Here is a 22,134-nt window from a genome sequence, read left to right on the forward strand (position 1 = left end):
CGGTGACGTGTCCATTTCAGTCGTAGTTACTTATGTCGTGGTGTTAACACTGGCACATGCAAGGATTGTCGGCTGCGGAAGACCATCGTTAGGAGTGTTCGATGCACCATCTGTTCAGACACACTTTGTAAGTAGGCTGTTTAGTGTTTTATATTGGTAACGCCACGTAACGCTCTGTATGAAAATCACTGGATGTGCTGTGTGCAGTCTGTGGCTGGTTTGCGTTGTTGTAATTTGCTATTGTAGTGTTGGGCAGTTGGCTGTTAACAGCGCTTAGCGTTGCGCAGTTGGAGGTGAGCCACCAGCAGTGGTGGATGTGGGGAGAGAGATGGCGGAGTTTTGAGAGCGGATGATCTGGAGAGAGACAGTAAATTTGTAAGACTGGATGTCATGAACTGCTATATAATTTGTGACTTTTGAAGACTATCAAGGTAAATATATTGTTTGTTCTCTATCAAAATCTTTCATTTGCTAACTATGCCTATCAGTAGTTAGTGCGTTCAGTAGTTTGAATCTTTTATTTACCTGGCAGTAGAGGCGCTCGCTGTATTGCCGTAGTTCGACCAATGAAGATTTTTATGAGGTAAGTGATTTGTGAAACGTATAGGTTAGTGTTAGTCAGGGCCATTCTCTTGTAGGGATTATTGAAAGTCAGATTGCTTTGCGCTAAAAATGTTGTGTGTCAGTTTAGTGTTGATCAGAATAGGTAAAGAGCGAAATGTCTGAGTACGTTCAGTTCTGCTCAGCTGTTTAAAAATCAAATAATGTAAGGGGTTTACCAGCACAGTAATTCATTAAGTTTTTTAAGGGGACGTTACAACTTGTACTCCGGATAGCATTAAAATCTGATAATAGCTCCGCCACAGTTCGCCGCCTGTCCTGTTTTACCAGTCGCAGCCCTGTCTACGACGTCCGACATCTGCAATGAGGGGTGGCCGCCTAACCCCACGACGTCTTGGTTTCAGCTTGATTTCGCCACGTGTTGAAGACACTCATCACAGCACTCTTCGAAAACCCGACAACTCGTGCAGTTTCCGAAACGCTCGTGTCGAGCCGCCATGCCGTCACAATCTGCCCCTGATCAAACTCAGATAGATCGGGTTTCTTCCCCATTCTACACACGGACAGCACCCCCACTGATACCTAATGCACCGTGTGTGTGTCTGACTAGCATTCATTCCTCTCGAGGTGGCGCTGCTGTCGCGTGGATAGGTTTATATCAACAGTAGGTTGCTGGTCATAATGTTCTTGCTGATGAGTGTAAATGTTCCACTCTTTTTCTCTTTCCCGGTAAGAAACTCGGTGTCGATCATCTAAACTGAGAACTCGAGTGATAGAATCGCAGATGATACCGACAGAATCGCTCATGAGAGCGACAATGATCGTTGGTGTGATAACATGACTAGTTGATTGTTTTTCGTGTATTACAGGATAAATGAAACATTTAAATTAATACATGCACCGTGTCAGTGCAGACTGCAGGAGAACACTGATTGCTACTGAGTAAACTGCGAACGTTTAACGGTGTGCTGAGCTTTGATCCGTAGGTGAAGTATGGTAGTATTCGCGTGCGCAAAGGACACGCACCGGCGGGTAGCTGGTGAAAGAGTGCGTGCGCGCGACGTCAGATTTGATCAGTGCGGGGACTGTGCTTTGGTGTGGATAAGCTATGAAAGGTGTCGTGTCACTCAATGATGCGAATCTTTTTCGCGGGTGCAACGGAATACGACCTCAAGTAGACGAAACACTCCGTAAATACGTCAGCGCCGCCCGTTTCAAGTTGTGCAAACTGCAAAACTGCAGTCCCGCGACATCAAACGCCCTGCGACAGTTACGGCAGTTTTTTTGATGAGTCATCAGTCGTCTGACTGGTTTGATGCGACCCAACACACGTTCCTCTCTCTCCTGTGCCAAACTTTTCATCTCAGAGTGGAACTTGCAACATATATTCTTAATTATTTGTGAATGTATTACAATCTTTGTCTTCCTCTACAGTTTGCACCATGCACAGCTCCCGCCAGTACCATGAAAGTCTTTCCCTGATGTCTTAACAGATGTCCTGTCATCCTTTGCCTTCTCTTCGTCAGTGTTTTCAACATATTCCTTTCCTCTGCGCAGAACCTCCTCATACCTTACCTTATCAATCCACCTACTTTTCAACATTCGTCTGTAGCACCATATCTCAGATGCTTCGATTCTCTTCTGTTCCGATTTTTCCACAGTCCACGTTTCACTAACATACAATGCCGTGCTCCAAACGTACATTCTCAGAAATTTCTTCCTCGAATTAAGGGCTATGTTTGATGCTAGCAGAGTTCTCTTGGTCAGGAACGCACTTTTTGCCATTGCTAGTCTGCTTCTGAAGTCCTCCTTGCTTCGTAGCAGAATTCCTTAACTTCATCTACTTCGTGACCATCAATCCTGGTAAGTTTCTCTCTATTCTCATTTCTATTACTTCTCATTACTTTCGTCTTCCTTCGATTTACTCTCAATCCATATTCTGTACTCATTAGATCGTTCATTCTATTCAGCAGATCATGTAATTCTCCTTCACTTTCAATAAGGATAGCAATGTCATCAGCGAATCGAATCATTCATATCCTTTCACCTTGTATTTTAGTTCCACCCCTGAACCTTTGTTTTATTTCCATCATTGCTTCTTCGATGTACAGATTGGACAGTAGGACCGAAAGGCTACATCCTTGTATTATACATCCTTTTCAATCCGAGCACTTCCTTCGTGGTCGTCCACCCTTATTATTCCCCCCTTGGCTCTTGTTCATATTGTATATTACCCATCTCCCCCCATAGCTTACCCCTGTCTTTCCCAGAACTTCGAACATCTTGTCCCATTTTACGTTGTCGAACGCTTTTACCAGTTCGATAAATCCCGTGAAGTGTCTTGATTTTTCTTTGGTCCGTCTTCCATTATGAACCGCAACTCAGAATTGCCTGTCTTGTGCCTTCACCTTTTCTAAAGCCAACCTGATTGTGCGATAATTCTCGTACTTGTCAGCTCTTGCAGTCTTCGGAATTGTATGAAAGATATTTTTCCGAAGGTCAGATGGTACGTCGCCAGACTCATATATTCTACACACTAAGGAGAACAGTCGTTTTGTTGCCACTTCCCCCAATGATTTTAGAAATTCTGATGGAATGTTATCTATCCCTACTGTCTTATTTGATCTGAAGTCCTCCACTGCTCTTCTAAATGCTGATTCTAATACTGGATCACCTGTCTCTTCTAAATCGACTTCTGTTTCTTCTTCTATCACGCCAGACAAATCTTCCCTCTCATACAGGCTTTCACTGTATTGTTTCCACTTATCCGCTCTCTCCTCTGCATTTAAATGTGGAATTCCCATTGGACTCTAAATGTTGATACTCCTGCTTTTAATTTCACAGAAGGTTGTTTTGATTTTCCTGTATGCTGGACATGTCCTTCAAACAACCATTTCTTTTTCGATTTTTTCACATTTTTCAGGCAGACATTTAGTCTTAGCTTCCCTGCACTTCCTATTTCTTTCATTTCTTAGCGTCTTTTATTTCAGCATTTCTGAGTTCCCCAGAAATTTTTTGTACTTACTCTTTTCATCGATCGACTGAAGTATTTATTTTGTTACCCACAGCTTTTTCACAGTTACCTTCTTTGTACCTATATTTTTCTTTCAAACTTCTATGATGGCTCTTTTTAGAGATGTCCATTTGTCTTCACATGAACTGCCTACTGAGCTATTCCTTATTGCTTTATATATAGCCTTAGAGGACTTCAAGCGTATCTCGTCATTCCTTAGTAATTCCGTATCCCACTTCTTTGCGTACTGATTCTTCCTGACTACTGTCTGAAACTTCAGCCTACTCTTCATTACTACTATATTGTGATCTGAGGCTATATCTGCTCCCGGGTACACCTTAGGATCCAGTATCTGATTTCGGAATCTCTGTCTGTAATGATGTAATCTATCTGAAATCTTTCCGTATAAGTCGGCCTTTTCCAAGTATACCTCCCCCTCTTGTAATTCTTGAATAGAGTATTCTCTATTATTAGCTGAAAATGAGTACAGAACTCAATCAGTCTTTCTTCTCTCTCGTTCCTTGTCCCAAGCCCATATTCTCCTGTAAACTTTTCTTCTACTACTCCCCTACAACGCCAACGGCCTTGCCGCAGTGATAACGCCGGTTCCTGTCAGATCACCGAAGTCAAGCACTGTTGGGCTGGGTTAGCAATTGGATGGGTGACCATCCGGTCTGCTGAGCGCTGTTGCCAAGTGGGGTTTACTCAGCCCTTGTGAGGCAAGCTGAGGAGCTACTTGATTGAGAAGTAATGACTCCGGTCTCGGAAACTGACCGCCGATGAAGTGGTGTGCCCCTCCATATCCGCATCCGGTGACGCCTGTAGGATGACACGGTGGCCGGTCGGTACCCTTTGCCTTCATGGCCTGTTCGGGAGGAGTTTCTAGTTCCCCTGCAACTGCATTCCAGTCTTCAATGACTATTAGAGTTGCATCTCCCTTTACATACCGTATTATCCTTTCAATATCCTCATATAACTTCTCTATCTCTTCATCTTCAGCCTGAGACGTCGCTTGCTTACATAAACTGTCTTTGTCGGTGTTGGTGTGTTGTCGATTCTGATAACAACAACTCTATCACTGAACTGTTCACAGTAACACACTCTCTGCCCTACCATCCTATTCAGAGCGAATCCTATACCCATTATACGATTTTCTGCTGCTGTTGATATTACCACATACTCACTTGAACAGAAATCCTTGTCTTCCTTCCCTTTCACTTCACTAACCACTTCCGTATACAGACTGAGCCTTTGCATTTCCCTTTTCAGGTTATATAGTTTCCCTACCACGTTCATGCTTCTAACATTGCGCGCCCCGTCTCGTAACATGTTATGCTTTCGTTGATTATTCAATGTTTTTCTCATGGACACCTCCCCTTTCGCAGACCACTCCCGGATATCTGAATGGAGGACTATTCCAGAATCTTTTGCCAATGGAGAGATCATCATGACACTTTTTCAACTAAGGCCACATGTCCTGTGGACACACGTTACGAGTTTTTAATGCAGTGGTTTCCATTGCCATTTGGGATCTTAGCAAGTTGATCATTTCTGACTCTTCCTCGTTTGCGGCAGTTTCCCAACCTTAAGGTAAGAGAGTGCACTGAACCATTGTCCGCTCCTCCGCCCTCCTTGACAGGGGCGTTGGCAGAATGAGGGTGACTTATTATGACGAAAGTGTTTGGCCGCTAGTGCTGATTACTACGAGAGTTCACTGAAAAGTAATGCCTTCACCTTCGCAACTCTTCAACAGTTGGCAGCATTTGTATGCGGCAGGTACTGGCTTGTTTTGTAGCCCCTTTTCTAGAGCTCCAGTTAGCGGGAAGCCTTCGCATTGAACGGTTGTGTTGTTACAGTGTAAAGTATGGAACCCTGCGAAGACGGTCGGTCGATGCGATTTAAGTAACGTGCAGTCATTGAATTCTTGACAGCAGAAGGTGTCACCGCAAAGGAGATCCATCAGAGAATTAAGCAGTTTATGGTGATTGTGCTGATGTGCGTACTGTGCGTCGTTGGGCGAGTAAGTTCAAAGATGTTGAGGCGGGAACATCTGACCTGCGTGACAAACAAAGAGTTGGACGTCCTGTGACAGAAACCACCGAGTTTCACAAGCAAAATGTTGACAGATTGGCCCAGGACGGTCGTCGTATCTCTCAGAGAGAAACTGCAAGCACAACCGGCATTCCACAAGAACGTGTGGGTCACATTGTTGCTTTGTTTGGCTATCGGAATATCTGTGCACGATGGGTATCCCAGATGCTGACTTCTGAAATGAAAATGCACAGACTTGAAATTCGCCGGGAGATCCGCTCATTAGTGACCTCTTAGTTGAACGAGTTAAAATCTTTCTTCAACTAAATATCAAGCTGGACATTATGAAGTAGTTTGTAAGGACTCCTGACGAGAAGGGATCATGCTTTATATTTATAGCACAAAAATGCCTCTGTTTTGTACGGAAAAAATTGAAGCAGAAATATTTGACGAGCCAACATAAAGACAAAACGTTATGGATTCTTACTTCGTAAATTCGATGAATGAGACTGAATGAAAAGCTTGCACATCAGTTTTTGAAATTATCGGAAATTTTATGGGGAACATCAAAGCCGACAGCTTTGTTGAGCTGGTACAGGAGATGCTTGTATTAAATCCCTTGTAAGATGAGTATTAAGTTGCACTTTTCCCGCAGCCACTTCAATCATTTTCCTGAAGGTACCAGTGAGGAGCAAAATGACGGATTTCACGACATTATTAAAACTACGTCAGTTTACTGCTGGAGATTAAAAAGGAGCTGTTCCAAAATACTTTCAAGTACGTGAAGGAAAAGAAATTTAAGAATTGTTTAGTAAGTAGCTGTTTTCATCGATGACTATTTTCCTTATTTCTGTACACGGCGACTTTTGTATAACAAAAATTTCATGTAATTTTGGTGTGGAGGCTTGCGTGCCTCAGCGATACAGATGGCCGTACCGTAGGTGCAACCACAACGGAGGGGTATCTGTTGAGAGGCCAGACAAACATGTGGTTCCTGAAGAGGGGCAACAGTCTGGATGATTGACTGATCTGGCCGTGTAACACTAACCAAAATGGCCTTGCTGTTCTGGTACTGCTAACGGCTGAAAGCAAGGGGAAACTACAGCCATAATTTTTTCCGAGGGCATGCAGCTTCACTGTATGATTAAATGATGATGGCGTCCTCTTGGGTAAAATATTCCGGAGGTACTACTACAGTAGTACAAGTTTATATGCCAGCTAGCTCTGCAGATGAAATTGAAGAAATGTATGATCAGATAAAAGAAATCATTCAGGTAGTGAAGGGGGATGAAAATTTAATAGTCATGGGTGACTGGAATTCGAGAGTAGGAAAAGGGAGAGAAGGAAACATAGTAGGTGAATATGGATTGGGGCTAAGAAATTAAAGAGGATGCCGCCTGGTAGAGTTTTACACAGAGCATAGCTTAATCATAGCTAACACTTGGTTCAAGAATCATGAAAGAAGGTTGTATACATGCAAGAACCCTCGAGATACAAGAGGTATCAGATTGATCATATAATGGTAAGACAGAGATTTAGGAACCAGGTTTTAAATTGTAAGACATTTCCAGGGGCAGATGTGGACTCTAACCACAATCTATTTGTTATGAACTGTAGATTAAATCTGAGGAAACTGCAAAAAGGTGGGAATTTAAGGAGATGGGACCTGGATAAACTGAAAGAACCAGAGGTTGTACAGAGTTTCAGGGAGAGCATAAGGGAACAATTGACAGGAATGGGGGAAAGAAGTACAGTAGAAGAAGAATGGGAAGCTCTGAGGGATGAAGTAGTGAAGGCAGCTGAGGAACAAGTAGGTAAAAAGACAAGGGCTAGTAGAACTCCTTGGGTAACAGAAGAAATATTGAACTTAATTGATGAAAGGAGAAAATTATAAAAATGCAGTAAATGAAGCAGGCAAAAAGGAATACAAACGTCTCAGAAATGAGATCGACAGGAAGTGCAAAATGGCTAAGCAGGGATGCCTAGAGGACAAATGTAAGGATGTAGAGGCTTCTCTCACTAGGGTTAAGATAGATACTGCCTATAGGAAAATTAGAGACACCTTTGGAGAAAAGAGAACCACTTGTATGAATATCAAGAGCTGAGAAGGAAATCCAGTTCTAAGCAAAGAAGTGAAAGCAGAGAGGTGGAAGGAGTATATAGAGGGTCTATACAAGGGCGACGTACTTGAGGACAATATTATGGAAATGGAAGAGGATGTAGATAAAGATGAAATGGGAGATACTATACTGCATGAAGAGTTTGGCAGAGCACTGAAAGACCTGAGTTGGAACAAGGCCCCGGGAGGAGACAACATTCCATTAGAACTACTGATGGCCTTGGGAGAGCCAGTCCTGACAAAACTCTACCATCTGGTGAGCAAGGTGTATGAGACAGGCGAAATACCCTCAGACTTCAAGAAGAATATAATAATTCCAATCCCAAAAAAAGCAGGTGTTGACAGATGTGAAAATTACCGAACTATCAGTGTAATAAGTAACAGCGGCAAAATACTAACGCGAGTTCTTTACAGACGAATGGAAAAATTGATAGAAGCTGACCTCGGGGAAGATCAGTTTGGATTCCGTAGAAATATCGGAACACGTGAGGCAATACTGACCCTACGACTTATCTTAGAAGAAAGATTAAGGAAAGGCAAACCTACGTTTCTAGCTTTTGTAGACTTAGAGAAAGCTTTTGACAATGTTAACTGGAATACTCTCTTTCAAATTCTGAAGGTGGCAGGGGTTAAATACAGGGAGCGAACGGCTATTTACAGTTTGTACAGAAACCAGATGGCAGTTATAAGAGTCGAGGGGCATGAAAGGGAAGCAGTGGTTGGGAAGGGAGTGAGACACGGTTGTAGCCTTTCCCCGATGTTATTCAATCTGTATATTGAGCAAGCAGTAAAGGAAACAAAAGAAAAATTTGGAGTAGGTATTAAAATTTATGGAGAAGAAATAAAAACTTTGAGGTTCGCCGATGACATTGTAATTCTATCAGAGACAGCAAAGGACTGGGAAGAGCAGTTAAATGGAATGGACAGTGTCTTGAAAGGAGGATATAAGATGAGCATCAACACAAGCAAAACGAGGATAATGGAATAAAGTCGAATTAATTCAGGTGATGCTGAGGGATTTAGATTAGGAAATGAGACGCTTAAAGTAGTAAAGGAGTTTTGCTATTTAGGGAGTAAAATAACTGATGATGGTCGAAGTAGACAGGATATAAAAAGTAGACTGGCAATGGCAAGGAAAGCGTTTCTGAAGAAGAGAAATTTGTTAACATAGAGTATAGATATAAATGTTAGGAAGTCGTTTCTGAAAGTATTTGTATGGAGTGTAGCCATGTATGGAAGTGAAGCGTGGACGATAAATAGTTTAGACAAGAAGAGAATAGAAGCTTTCGAAATGTGGTGCTACAGACGAATGCTGAACATTAGATGGGTAGATCACATAACTAATGAGGAAGTACTGAATAGGATTGGGGAGAAGAGGTGTTTGTGGCAAAACGTGACTAGAAGAAGGGATCGGTTGGTAGGACATGTTCTGAGACATCGAGGCATCACCAATTTAGTATTGGATGGCAGCGTGGAGGGTAAAAATCGTAGAGGGAGACCAAGAGATGAATACACTGAGCAGATTCAGAAGGATGTGGGTTGCAGTAGGTACTGGGAGATGAAGAAGCTTGCACAGGATAGAGTAGCATGGAGAGCTGCATCAAACCAGTCTCAGGACTGAAGACCACAACACCAACAATTTTTTTTATTTGATCCATGGATTGATCTTAAAACTGTGTAACTTATGTTTCACTAAAATGTTGTATCTTAGAAATTTGAGCTCATAAGCAATTCGCGGTTTATCGGTAGCGTTCTCCCTTGCCGCGCACGGGGTCCCGGGTTCGATCCCCGGCGGGGTCAGGGATTTTCTCTGCCTCGAGATGACTGAGTGTTGTCGTGTCGTATTCATTATCATCATTCATCTCCATTACGGTCGGAGGAACGCAATGGCAAACCACCTCCACTAGGACCTTGCCTAGTACGGCAGTGCGGATCTCCCGCATCGTCCCCTACGCTTCGCGGAATATGGGACCCCATCACCAATATCATCAAGCAAAAACTAATGCTTCAGTTTTAATATTTTTTGGCGGGTCACCAGTAACTTCATTACATTCCATAAAGCGTTTATTAAAGATTCTGTCAACATTTACAGTATTTATGTTAGGCGACTAGTTTCGGACCCAGCAGGTTCATTTTCCAGCCTGGCCTACTGAGGCTGCGCTGACAGTGCCTGATCTTAAGGGTAATAAACATCAAAGTGGCAACACATGCTCTATAAATGTTTGCAGAATGAATGCCACAATCCATACATGCCTATTACCAAGTCAAAATCAAACTTATGGTTCAAATGGCTCTGAGCACTATGGGACTTAACATCTGAGGTCATCAGTCCCCCTTAGAACTACTTAAACCTAACTAACCTAAGGACAGCACACACATCCATGGCCCATGCAGAATTCGAACCTGCGACCGTAGCAGACGCGCGGTTCCTGACTGTAGCGCCTAGAACCGCTCGGTCACCACGAAAATCAAACATAGTGAAAGGCGTGAGTGAATCGTGACATTCATTATGAAAACATTTGAACAGCAAGTGTTTTTGTTAATGTTTATTATTAAGATCAAATTGTGTCAATGCAGCCTCAGTGGACTAGGCTTTGAAATGAACCTGTATGATTCGAAACTAGTCGCCTAATATAAATACTACAACTGTTGACAGAATCGATTATAAAGGTTTTTAAAAAAACTAATGCCTTGTTGGAATTAAAAGCACCAAATTCATATGCAATCAGTTCTCAATATACCACAACCAAGGCAATTGCTTGCTAGTGCGGTAGTCACGCACGTTCCACTTCATTCACCGCATTTATCATATTGTACATATTGTAATTTCTCACTTAATAAACAGTTTCAGTTCTGAATAGGATAGATTGGAAATCCACTGTTGTACGGTGTTCATGCAAAATTACCATAAATTTTCTTTGTTCTGACTAGTCTAGAACAGCAGCAGGTGGTGTATTTAAGTCTGACACCGTGAGTGCACGTTTTCGAATTTGGTTTGTTTACACAATTAAGCGAGTCGTATGGGTTGGACGCGTCTGTGTGTTTCGAGTAACTGAGTATATTTCCGGGTCCATGCTTAGCTGTTATTGAATACCATTGGTACTAGGTACAGTTACTTGTGGGAACTATATTTAACATCAAAGAATGATCCTTAGTAAGTGAATGGGACCAGTACATAAATATATCTTTATTAATTTTGAGTTTAATGTTAAATTTAATTTGATTCATTTTTACCTTACAATATCACACGCAAAATTATTCACTCTTTAGTAACGTACTTAGGGTGATTTAGTGCAGCATAACGAGAGTAGGTCACTGCCTTAATACAGGGTCATATACATTATTCAAATTTAGGTCGAATATACCGCAGTGTTATACCAGGGCGTTCTGAGAGATAAAGCATCCGAATTTTTTATGTGAAACCTCTGAAAACTTTTTTAAACGAAGAGGACTCTATTAACATTCTACATCTTTATTCTAAATGTCTACATATTTATTTCTCAAAATAGTGACCATGGTGATTCATGCATTGCTCCCACTGAGAGACCGGATTGTTAATACCGTAATTGTAAAATGCTGCAAGTTGTTGCTGGAACCGCCTCATCACTAACAAAGTCAAGTCCTCAAAGGCGTTATTTAAGATTTGGAAACAGATGAAAATAGGATGGAACCACGTCGGGTCTGTATGGAGGATAATCGATGACAGTGAACCCAAGGCATCGTATCGCTGCAAATATTGCAGCGCTCGCGTGTGGTCGCATTAGCCGGCCGGGCTGGCCGAGCGGTTGTAGGCGCTACAGTCTGGAACCGCGCGGCCGCTACGGTCGCAGGTTCGAATTCTGCCTCGGGCATGGATGTGTGTGATGTCCTTAGGTTAGTCAGGTTTAAGTAGTTCTAAGTTATAGGGGACTGATGACCTCAGCAGTTAAGTCCATAGTGGTCAGAGCCATTTGAACCATTTTTTGTGGTCGCATTGTTCTGCTGAAAGAGAGGGTGCCATATGTGTGGACAAACTCTTTCGAATTCTGAACTCGATTACAGGAAGTTTGTTCTCTCACAGCGACATAGTTACATTACACACAGCTATGATGCAAGCCCCAAATCGGAATTCTCAGGCTGTAATACTTAGACACGAAGAATAAAGATTTGATTTAATTAAAAAAAGTTATAGATTTCCCACAAACAAAGCTCAGAGTCAATCTATTACAGCACGCACTACTAGAAAGAAATATTCCAGTTAGATCTTAGCGGTAATGATACATGCGAGTACTTAAAACCTGTTCCTTCCAGAAAACGTCCGATGTCGTAACAATCGCTTCTTCTTGCTCGACTGAGTGAAGGGAAAAGTGGAATGAGAAGAGTAGAGAGCGCGAAGGCCAGGAACGAATTTCCCTCTCGAAGCAAGTAGGGTAGCGCGATTAAACAGCTGTAAACGTCGGCGAGGTCGCTTTTTAAACGGGAACGGCGGCGGACGGCGATCGAGTAAATTGGCCCACGTGACGAGCCGGGGTCGGGCTTTTGAGACAGAAAGCGGGGCGCCGATAAAGGCCGGGGACCGGCTTGCGGCGCGTGCTGCCGATAAAGGCGCGGGCCGTCACGCGAGACTCGCAGATTAGCCGGCCATTAGCCACACGCCACAAACCGATCGGCACAGCCCGGCCGACTCAGCCCGCCGGCTGGCAGACGCCACGGCAGGGTGGTCTCCGGGGTCGGGTGTCTGCGTCAGCGACGAGCGACTGCGCTGTCCACTCGTCACGTCGACGACGATTCAAATTGCACGGTGTTTCCAACAAAAACTCTCAGACTTCACTAGGTCATAAATGCTTAACGGATGAAGATTAACACTTGAGGTTCATTGTCACTAACTACGACGGTAATTTATTGTACGTCGTTTTTTTTTTCTTATAGCTCAAATGCCTGGGCTAGCAGGACAGAGCGGATTAGGCTGTGGCAAGGGTCCAAAATAAGTTGCTGTCAGTTGCACTCAACATACAAACTTTATTTATCAAAATGGTTCAAATGGCTCTGAGCACTATGGGACTTAACATCTGAGACCATCAGTCCCCTAGCACTTAGAACTATTTAAATCTAACAAACCTAAGGACAGCACACATATCCATGCCCGAGGCAGCATTCGAACCCGTGACCGTTGCGGTCTCGCGGTTACAGGTTTTAGCGCCTAGAACCGCTCGACCACCCTGGCCGGCCTTTATTTATCAACACACAATATTACAACAAGGATGCAAAACACTCAAAACGTTAATCGACCTCCTATGATTAACTTAAGATCGGCTGAAGGCCACACTCAAAATCCAAGACACAAGGCGTAACACGGGAAATTGAAATACAAGTTTCTTCTGGAGGTTTCATCCAAGAATATTTTCTAAATCTTCAATCTAAACAGGCTGAAGGCCTTATAAATTTAATTTTAACGGAACTTGGCTGCAGGCCGCAAATTAAGCAATAAGAAGAGTTTCAATCAAAAGCCAGAAGTTACAGTGAAATGAACACCTTTAGCTGCTTACAGGCGTCAACTGGGACAGATGAAAATGTGTGCCCCGACCAGAACTCCAATGCGTGATCTCCTGCTTACATGGCAGATACTATATCCATCTGAGCCACCAAGGACACAGAGGATAGAGCGACTGCAGGGATTTATCTCTGGCACGCCTCCCGCGAAACTCACATTCTCACCGTATTGTCCCGCACTACATTCGTACTGTCCCCGCCAATTATACTCATTACTCGCGGCGCGTTGCCGATTCCCGTAAGAGTTCGGGCACTGTTTGTGCATTCGCACAGAAAAAGAAGATGGTCAAGTGGCCGGTGAGCCTTAACTATATAATACTAAGATGGATACCATCTTAGTATGTGAAAAGTCAGAAGGCCTTGTCTTAAATCATTTCATGCAAAATTGGGCCGAAGGCCCCATACAAAAGCATAACAATCTTATGCCTTATGGGCAAGACAAGAACATTAATTTAAGAGATATTAAAACTCGGCTGAAGGCTTCACATCAGCAAATAATTTAATGGCTTAAGCCCTAGAAGGAAGAGTTTTAATTTTAAAAGGGAGAAGGCCGTATCTCAAAACATTTAATATAAAATTCGGCTGAACGGCTCTATACAAAATAACAGTCTCATGTCTTAAGAGCAGGACAAGAACATTAATTTAAGAGATATTGATACTCGGCAGAAGACCACACATCAACCAAATAACTTAAACCCAAACAGAGAAATTACTATGTAACACAAGGAACGGCGCTCAGAAGTTTCCGAGGGTCGGCCTGGGATTGTAACACTAATGTCCGTTTAGGTGCCGGCCGGAGGGACCGTGCGGTTCTAGGTGCTACAGTCTGGAAGCGAGCGACCGCTACGGTCGCAGGTTCGAATCCTGCCTCGGGCATGGATGTGTGTGATGTCCTTAGGTTAATTAGTTCTAAGTTCTAGGCGACTGATGATCTCAGAAGTTAAGTCGCATAGTGCTTAGAGCCATTTTGAACCCGTTTAGGTGAGACAGGTAGGCTGTCCAACGACTTTTTAATCTGAAGGCAACCCAACCGACGGACAGCCGACCGACCAGTCAACAAAATCAGTTGCACTCCACACAACCACAAAAACGACCACAAGATTTCAATACAACGACGCCCACAGCGACCAGCAACACCTCAGATGTCGAACTACAGGCCGCGCTGGACAGCAACAACACTACGACGAAAATGCAATGCCAAAAATTATGTCAAACGCCAGGGCAGGTGACCGGAAAGTCAACGGCCACAAGGCAGAAGTTACCACTGATCAACTTCAATAACAGGGAATAAATTAAATTAAACCACAGAGGGAGATGGCTGGAATCTTAGCCGAATTGAATACACACACGTTGTTGCTCAGGGGAATGTCCCAAAAGCGACAACCAGGATCAAACGAATAAATGTAAACAGTTGAGGCTCGATAGTAGGTTAAGTGAGTCCTCAACCTTCATGTCCAAGATCGGTAGGCGACGAACTTCGTAGCAGTCGCAAGCAACACCTCACACTCCACGCGCCAACCAGCAGCGGCCCCGGCCAGAGAACGCGCAACGGAGAATTTCTTGCTGCTCCACGCCAACCGACCAACTGCCATGCTTGGAAACGCTGAAAGGACCAAATATACGTCGGCCGATGAGACGACCAACCACACGACCAACCAACGGTCGTCCCGCTGCTACTGGCTGTGCGGACCTCACTAGGGCTCCGTCCCCGACTTCATTGCAGCTTTGTCCCGACCGACCTCTTGGTTCGTCTCCAACTGACTGCCAGACACACGACGATCCGAAAAAATATCGGATGGTAGGACAGTGCACTTATCGATACGCGCTGCTGCTGCCGCTCACGGGGAAGTAAGGCAGGAAGTTAGTGACGCCAGTAGATGTACTAAGAAAACGAAGCGGCAGTACCGTAATGGCAAACAATACATGGCATGAACACGAGCGATGCACGGCTCAAAAGCATGTTGGTTTCATTCAAGATTCCAGCTCATTCTATTAATCCATACGATTTTGGTTACAAAACCCTGTTTTCAACACAATCTCTGTTCAATGCAAAGGCCTTACGCCAACTTACTGGGAGGGCCTGTATGCTCCTGTGAACGTCAGTGTTGGACCCAACTTCTTGCTGCATGAATAACCTTTCCACCAACCACGTACTGCTTTCCAGGGAGTGCATCCCTCTTTGGGGCAAACAGATTGAAGCTCTGTATGATCGTGTGCTAGGCGGCGAGGTACCCCATTGGTGAATTAGTGTGTCAGCAGTATCAACAGAGACGTCCAGTTGAGCAGCGTGGTGTTTGACTGTGATCCGGCTTCCACCTCCAATGAGAGTGTCCATACTTTCCAACACTGCAGGAGTCACAGGTGCGTGAGGCCGGCTGGCATGTGGGTGATTGGACAGGTTTGCGCGGTCTTGTTGCGATGAAGACATACGCCTTGCCCAGCTACTCAGCGTGGTTTTGTTCACTGCCATGTCTCCGTACAAATTTTCAAGTGCCTATCAACATTTGCGATACTCTGGATTTAGCCATAAAGAAATTTATTGACAGATCTCTTCTTGGAACGCACCTTCGTTACTGTAGCCATTTTGAAAGCTACATATAGCACCGTCACTTATCGGAACTTCATAAAACTATATGGTCTGAAGTGGGAATACTCCACTATCCCCCACAACAAATTCTACAGTTTTTCAACCAAAACTGGCCCAGAAAAAAAGGTGTTGCATTGGGCTCACCAGCGGTACTCGGATAAGGAGCTGTCAAAAACTTTGCGTCCAAAGACCGTACAGTCCAGAATAGGTATGATAATCAGGTAGTATCGGCGTGAAAATTGATTATCCCATCGACGAAGCAGGTTGAAGGTACCCGTCTGGTTAAACACTGTGCCGTGCTGCGTGATAAAGTCAGTAACTTCCAGCTACACATCCACGTCCGACAGGAATTGTCGACCAAATGGTTCAAATGGCTCTAAGCACCATGGGACTTAACATCTGAGGTCATGAGTCCCCTAGACTTAGAAATACTTAAACCTAACTAACCTAAGGACATCACACACATCAATGCCCGAGGCAGGATTCTAACCTGAAGCGCATGAACCGGTCGGACACAGCGGCAACGTTTAATCAGTCATTTACGCTGAGGTGACAAAAGTCAAGGATATACACATGTGTGTGTGTGAAATCGTATGGGACTTCACTGTTAAGGTCATCAGTCCCTACGCTTACACACTACTTAACCTAAATTATCCTAAAGACAAACACACACATCCATGCCCGAGGGAGGACTCGAACCTCCCCCGGGCTCAGCAGCACAGTCTATGACCGTAGCGCCCTAGACCGCTTGGCTAATCCCGCACGGCGTTACGAACATACACAAATGACAGTAGCATCATGTACACAAGGCATAAAAGGTCAGTGCGTTGTGGGGAGTTGACATTTGTACTCAGATGACTCATGTGAAAATGTTTCGGACGTGATTATGGCCGTACAGCGGAAATTACGACATGCTTCCTGGCACATTAAAACTGTGTACCGGACCCACACTCGAACTCGGGACCTTTGCCTTTGCCTGTCGCAGGAGAGCTTCTGTAAAGTTTGGAAGGTAGGAGACAAGGTACTGGCAGAAGTACAGCTGTGAGGACGGGGCGTGAGTCGTGCTTGGGTAGCTCAGTTGGGAGAGCACTTGCCCGCTCAAGGCAAAGATCCCTAGTTCGAGTCTCGGTTCTGCATACAGTTTTAATCTGCCAGGACGTTTCACATCAGCGCACACTCCGCTGCAGAGTGAAAATCTCATTCTCGAAATTACCACACTTTGAATGCGGAATGGTAGTTGGAGCCAGGCATATGAAACTTTTCATTTCGGAAATTGTTAAGGAAATCAGTATTCTGGGATCCACAGTGTTAATACTGTGCCGATAATACCAAATTTCGGGCATTACTTTTCACTGTTAACATTCTCGTCGTCAGTTTTTTGATGACAGATGGCCAATGCGAAATAGAAACATATACTGCAGGTTTGGCACTGAAATCGGTAAGGAGCTGGCTGCATAGTCTGTACCTGGAACGACTGAAATAATTAGTACTCGTTGGTAAAAAATAATATACAGGGTATTACAAAAAGGTACGGCCAAACTTTCAGGAAACATTCCTCACGCACAAAGAAAGAAAATATGGTATGTGGACATGTGTCCGGAACGCTAACTTTACATGATAGAGCTCATTTTATTACTTCTCTTCAAATCACATTAATCATGGAATGGAAACACACAGCAACAGAACGTACCAGCGTGACTTGAAACACTTTGTTACAGGAAATGTTCAAAATGTCCTCCGTTGCGAGGAAACATGCATCCACCCTCCGTCGCATGGAATCCCTGATGCGCTGATGCAGCCCTGGAGAATGGCGTATTGTATCACAGCCGTCCACAATACGAGCACGAAGAGTCTCTACATTTGGTATCGGAGTTGCGTAGACAAGAGCTTTCAAATGCCCCCATAAATGAAAGATAAGAGGGTTGAGGTCAGGAGAGCTTGGAGGCCGTGGAATTGGTCCGCCTCTACCAATCCATCGGTCACCGAATCTGTTGTTGAGAAACGTACGAACACTTCGACTGAAATGTACAAGAGCTCCATCGTGCATGAACCACATGTGTCGAAAAGGCACATGTTCTAGGAGCACAGGTAGAGTATCCCGTATGAAATTATGATAACGTGCTCCATTGAGCGTAGGTGGAAGAACATGGGGCACAATGAAAACATCACCAACAATGCCTGCCCAAACGTTCACAGAAAATCTGTGTTGATGACGTGATTGAACAATTGCGTGCGGATTCTCGACAGTCCACACATGCTGATTGTGAAAATTTACAATTTTATAACGTTGGAATGAAGCCTCATCCGTAAAGAGAACATTTGCACTGATATGAGGATTGACACATTGTTGGATGAAGCATTCGCAGAAGTGTCCCCGTGGAGGACTATCAGCTGCTGATAGTGCCTACACACGCTGTACATGGTACGGAAACAACTGGTTCTCCCGTAGCACTCTCCATACAGTGACGTGGTCAACGTCACCTTGTACAGCAGCAACTTCTCTGACGCTGACATTGGGGTTATCGTGAACTGCACGAAGAATTGCCTCGTCCATTGCACGTGTCCTCGTCATTCCAGGTCTTCCCCAGTCGCGAGTCATAGGCTGGAATGTTCCGTGCTCCCGAAGACTCAGATCAATTGCTTCGAACGTCTTCCTGTCGGGACACCTTCGTTCTGGAAATCTGTCGCGATACAAACGTACCGCGCCACGGCTATTGTCCCGTGCTAATTGCTAATCCATACATCAAATGGGCATGTGCCAACTCCGCATTTGTAAACATTGCACTGGCTGCAAAACCACGATCGTGAGGAACACTAACCTGTTGATGCTACGTATTGATGCCGGCCGCGGTGGCCGTGCGGTTCTGGCGCTGCAGTCCGGAACCGCAAGGCTGCTACGGTCGCGGGTTCGAATCCTGCCTCGGGCATGGATGTGTGTGATGTCCTTAGGTTTGTTAGGTTTAAGTAGTTCCAAGTTCTAGGGGACTTATGACCTAAGATGTTGAGTCCCAAAGTGGTCAGACCTCATTTGCTACGTGTTGATATGATTGATGCTAGTACTGTAGAGCAATGAGTCGCATGTCAACACAAGCACCGATGTCAACATTACCTTCCTTCAATTGGGCCAACTGGCGGTGAATCTAGGAAGGAGAGTACATACTGACGAAACTAAAATGAGCTCTAACATGGAAATTAAGCATTTCCGGACACATGTCCACATAACATCTTTTCTTTATATGTGTGTGAGGAATGTTTCCTGAAAGTTTGGTCGTACCTTTTTGTAACACTCTGTATATTGTACTAGTTTCTTCATATGCTGCACACATACACTCCTGGAAATTGAAATAAGAACAGCGTGAATTCATTGTCCCACGAAGGGGAAACTTTATCGACACATTCCTGGGGTCAGATACATCACATGATCACACTGACAGAACCACAGGCACATTGACACAGGCAACAGAGCATGCACAATGTCGGCACTAGTACAGTGTATATCCACTTTTTGCAGCAATGCAGGCTGCTATTATCCCATGGAGACGATCGTAGAGATGCTGGATGTAGTCCTGTGGAACGGCTTGCCATGCCATTTCCACCTGGCGCCTCAGTTGGACCAGCGTTCGTGCTGGACGTGCAGACCGCGTGAGACGACGCTTCATCCAGTCCCAAACATGCTCAATGGGGGACAGATCCGGAGATCTTGCTGGCCAGGGTAGTTGACTTACACCTTCGAGAGCACGTTGGGTGGTACGGGATTCATGCGGACGTGCATTGTCCTGTTGGAACAGCAAGTTCCCTTGCCGGTCTAGGAATGGTAGAACGATGGGTTCGATGACGGTTTGGATGTACCGTGCACTATTCAGTGTCCCCTCGACGATCACCAGAGGTGTACGGCCAGTGTAGGAGATCGCTCCCCACACCATGATGCCGGGTGTTGGCCCTGTGTGCCTCGGTCGTATGCAGTCCTGATTGTACGCTCACCTGCACGGCGCCAAACACGCATACGACCATCATTGGCACCAAGGCAGAAGCGACTCTCATCGCTGAACACGACACGTCTCCATTCGTCCCTCCATTCACGCCTGTCGCGACACCACTGGAGGCGGGCTGCACGATGTTGGGGCGTGAGCGGAAGACGGCCTAACGGTGTGCGGGACCGTAGGGCAGCTTCATGGAGATGGTTGCGAATGGTCCTCGCCGATACCCCAGGAGCAACAGTGTCCCTAATTTGCTGGGAAGTGGCGGTGCGGTCCCCTACGGCACTGTGTAGGATCCTACGGTCTTGGCGTGCATCCGTGCGTCGCTGCGGTCCGGTCCCAGGTCGACGGGCACGTGCACCTTCCGCCGACCACTGGCGACAACATCGATGTACTGTGGAGACCTCACGCCCCACGTTTTGAGCAATTCGGCGGTACGTCCACCCGGCCTCCCGCATGCCCGCTATACGCCCTCGCTCAAAGCCCGTCAACTGCACATACGGTTCACGTCCACGCTGTCGCGGCATGCTACCAGTGTTAAAGACTGCGATGGAGCTCCGTATGCCACGACAAACTGGCTGACACTGACGGCGGCGGTGTACAAATGCTGCGCAGCTAGCGCCATTCGACGGCCAACACCGCGGTTCCTGGTGTGTCCGCTGTGCCGTGCGTGTGATCATTGCTTGTACAGCCCTCTCGCAGTGTCCGGAGCAAGTATGGTGGGTCTGACACACCGGTGTCAATGTGTTCTTTTTTCCATTTCCAGGAGTGTATAATTATAAACACATATCTAAAGAGGTATCACTTATGCCATACTTGACTAAGCGCCTTACTAGACATTGCTTCCTATCAGCTGAAGGCTATGCTACATTCCTAATTAACGGCCCGAGCAAGAGTGGACGAGAGCTCGCTAGAAACTTGTCACAAGCAGCAGAGTGGCGCTAGTCGGCACTCGCGGGTCCAGCGATATCTATTACGGACCGCGGTCGATATTTGCAACCCCTAGCAAGTGTGGTATCGAACGATGCTATCACACTCACCACAGACATAATAGTGGCCGACGACCGTCACATAATGACTGAGACCAGCGCCATTTGCTTCGAGTCAGTTTTAACAGACAAGCAGTGCAGTGATTAACAGCCGCAGAAATCTATATGGGACGTACGACGAACGTATCCGCTGGCCAGTGCGGCGCAGTATGCCAGCACACGACATCGCCTGTAGCCCCACTCCTGAGCTCGTGACCATATCGGCTGGGCCCTATATGACTGGGAAACCGTCGTCTCGTCAGATGAGTCCCGATTTCTGTTGATAAGACCTGATGGTAGGTTTCGAGTGTAGCGCAGACCCCACGAAGCCGGCACCAAAGTTGTCAACAAGGCACTGTTCAATCTGGTGGTGACTGCATTATGGTGTGGGCTGTATTTACATGGAATGGACTTGGTCCTCTTGCCCAATCTGAACCGGTCATTGACTCGAAACGGTTATGTTCAGCTATCTGGAAACCATCTGCAGCAGTTCATGGACGTCATGTTCCCAAACAATGATGAATTTTTATGGGTGACAATGCGCCATGCCATCGTGCCACAGTTATTCGCAATTGGTTTGAAGAGCATTCTGGACAATTCGAGCAAATGATTTGGCCACTGAGATCGCCCGACGTGCATGAGCATTTAAGAGACATAAGCGAGAGGTCATTTTATGCACAGAACCGCGTACCGGCAACACTTTCGCGATTAGGGACCGCTGTAGAGGTAGTGTGGCTCAGAATTTCTACAGGGGACCTCCAACGACTTTCTGCGTCCATGCTACATCGAGATGCTGTACAAAGCAAGAGCATATGGACTATCAGACCAATTGTGTGATTGGATTGAAGAGTTCCTAGATAACAGACCGCAGCATGTCATTTTCAATACAGAGAAGTCTTCCGAAGTAAGAGTGATTTCAGGTTTGCCGCAGGGGAGTGTCATAGGACCTTTGCTATTCACAATATACATAAATGACCTTGTGGATGACATCGGAAGTTCACTGATACATTTTCCAGATGATGCTGTGGTGTATCGAGAGGTTGTAACAATGGAAAATTGTACTGAAATGCAAGAGGATCTGCAACGAATTGACGCATGGTGCAGGGAATGGCAATTGAATCTCAATGTAGACAAGTGTAATGTGCTGCGAATACATAGAAAGATAGATCCCTTATCATTTAGCTACAAAATAGGAAGTCAGCAACTGCGAATACATAGAAAGATAGATCCCTTATCATTTAGCTACAAAATAGCAGGTCAGCAACTGGAAGCAGTTTATTCCATAAATT

At 45.2% G+C, this 22,134-nt stretch overlaps 1 pseudogene; it reads left to right on the forward strand.

Annotated features, from left to right (window-relative positions):
- Positions 1 to 4,149: 4,149 nt before the first annotated feature.
- LOC126268322 (5S ribosomal RNA) lies at positions 4,150 to 4,267 on the forward strand (annotated as a pseudogene).
- Positions 4,268 to 22,134: the final 17,867 nt, after the last annotated feature.

The sequence above is a fragment of the Schistocerca gregaria genome, chromosome 4, assembly GCF_023897955.1.
Source record: "Schistocerca gregaria isolate iqSchGreg1 chromosome 4, iqSchGreg1.2, whole genome shotgun sequence".
NCBI lineage: Eukaryota > Metazoa > Arthropoda > Insecta > Orthoptera > Acrididae > Schistocerca > Schistocerca gregaria.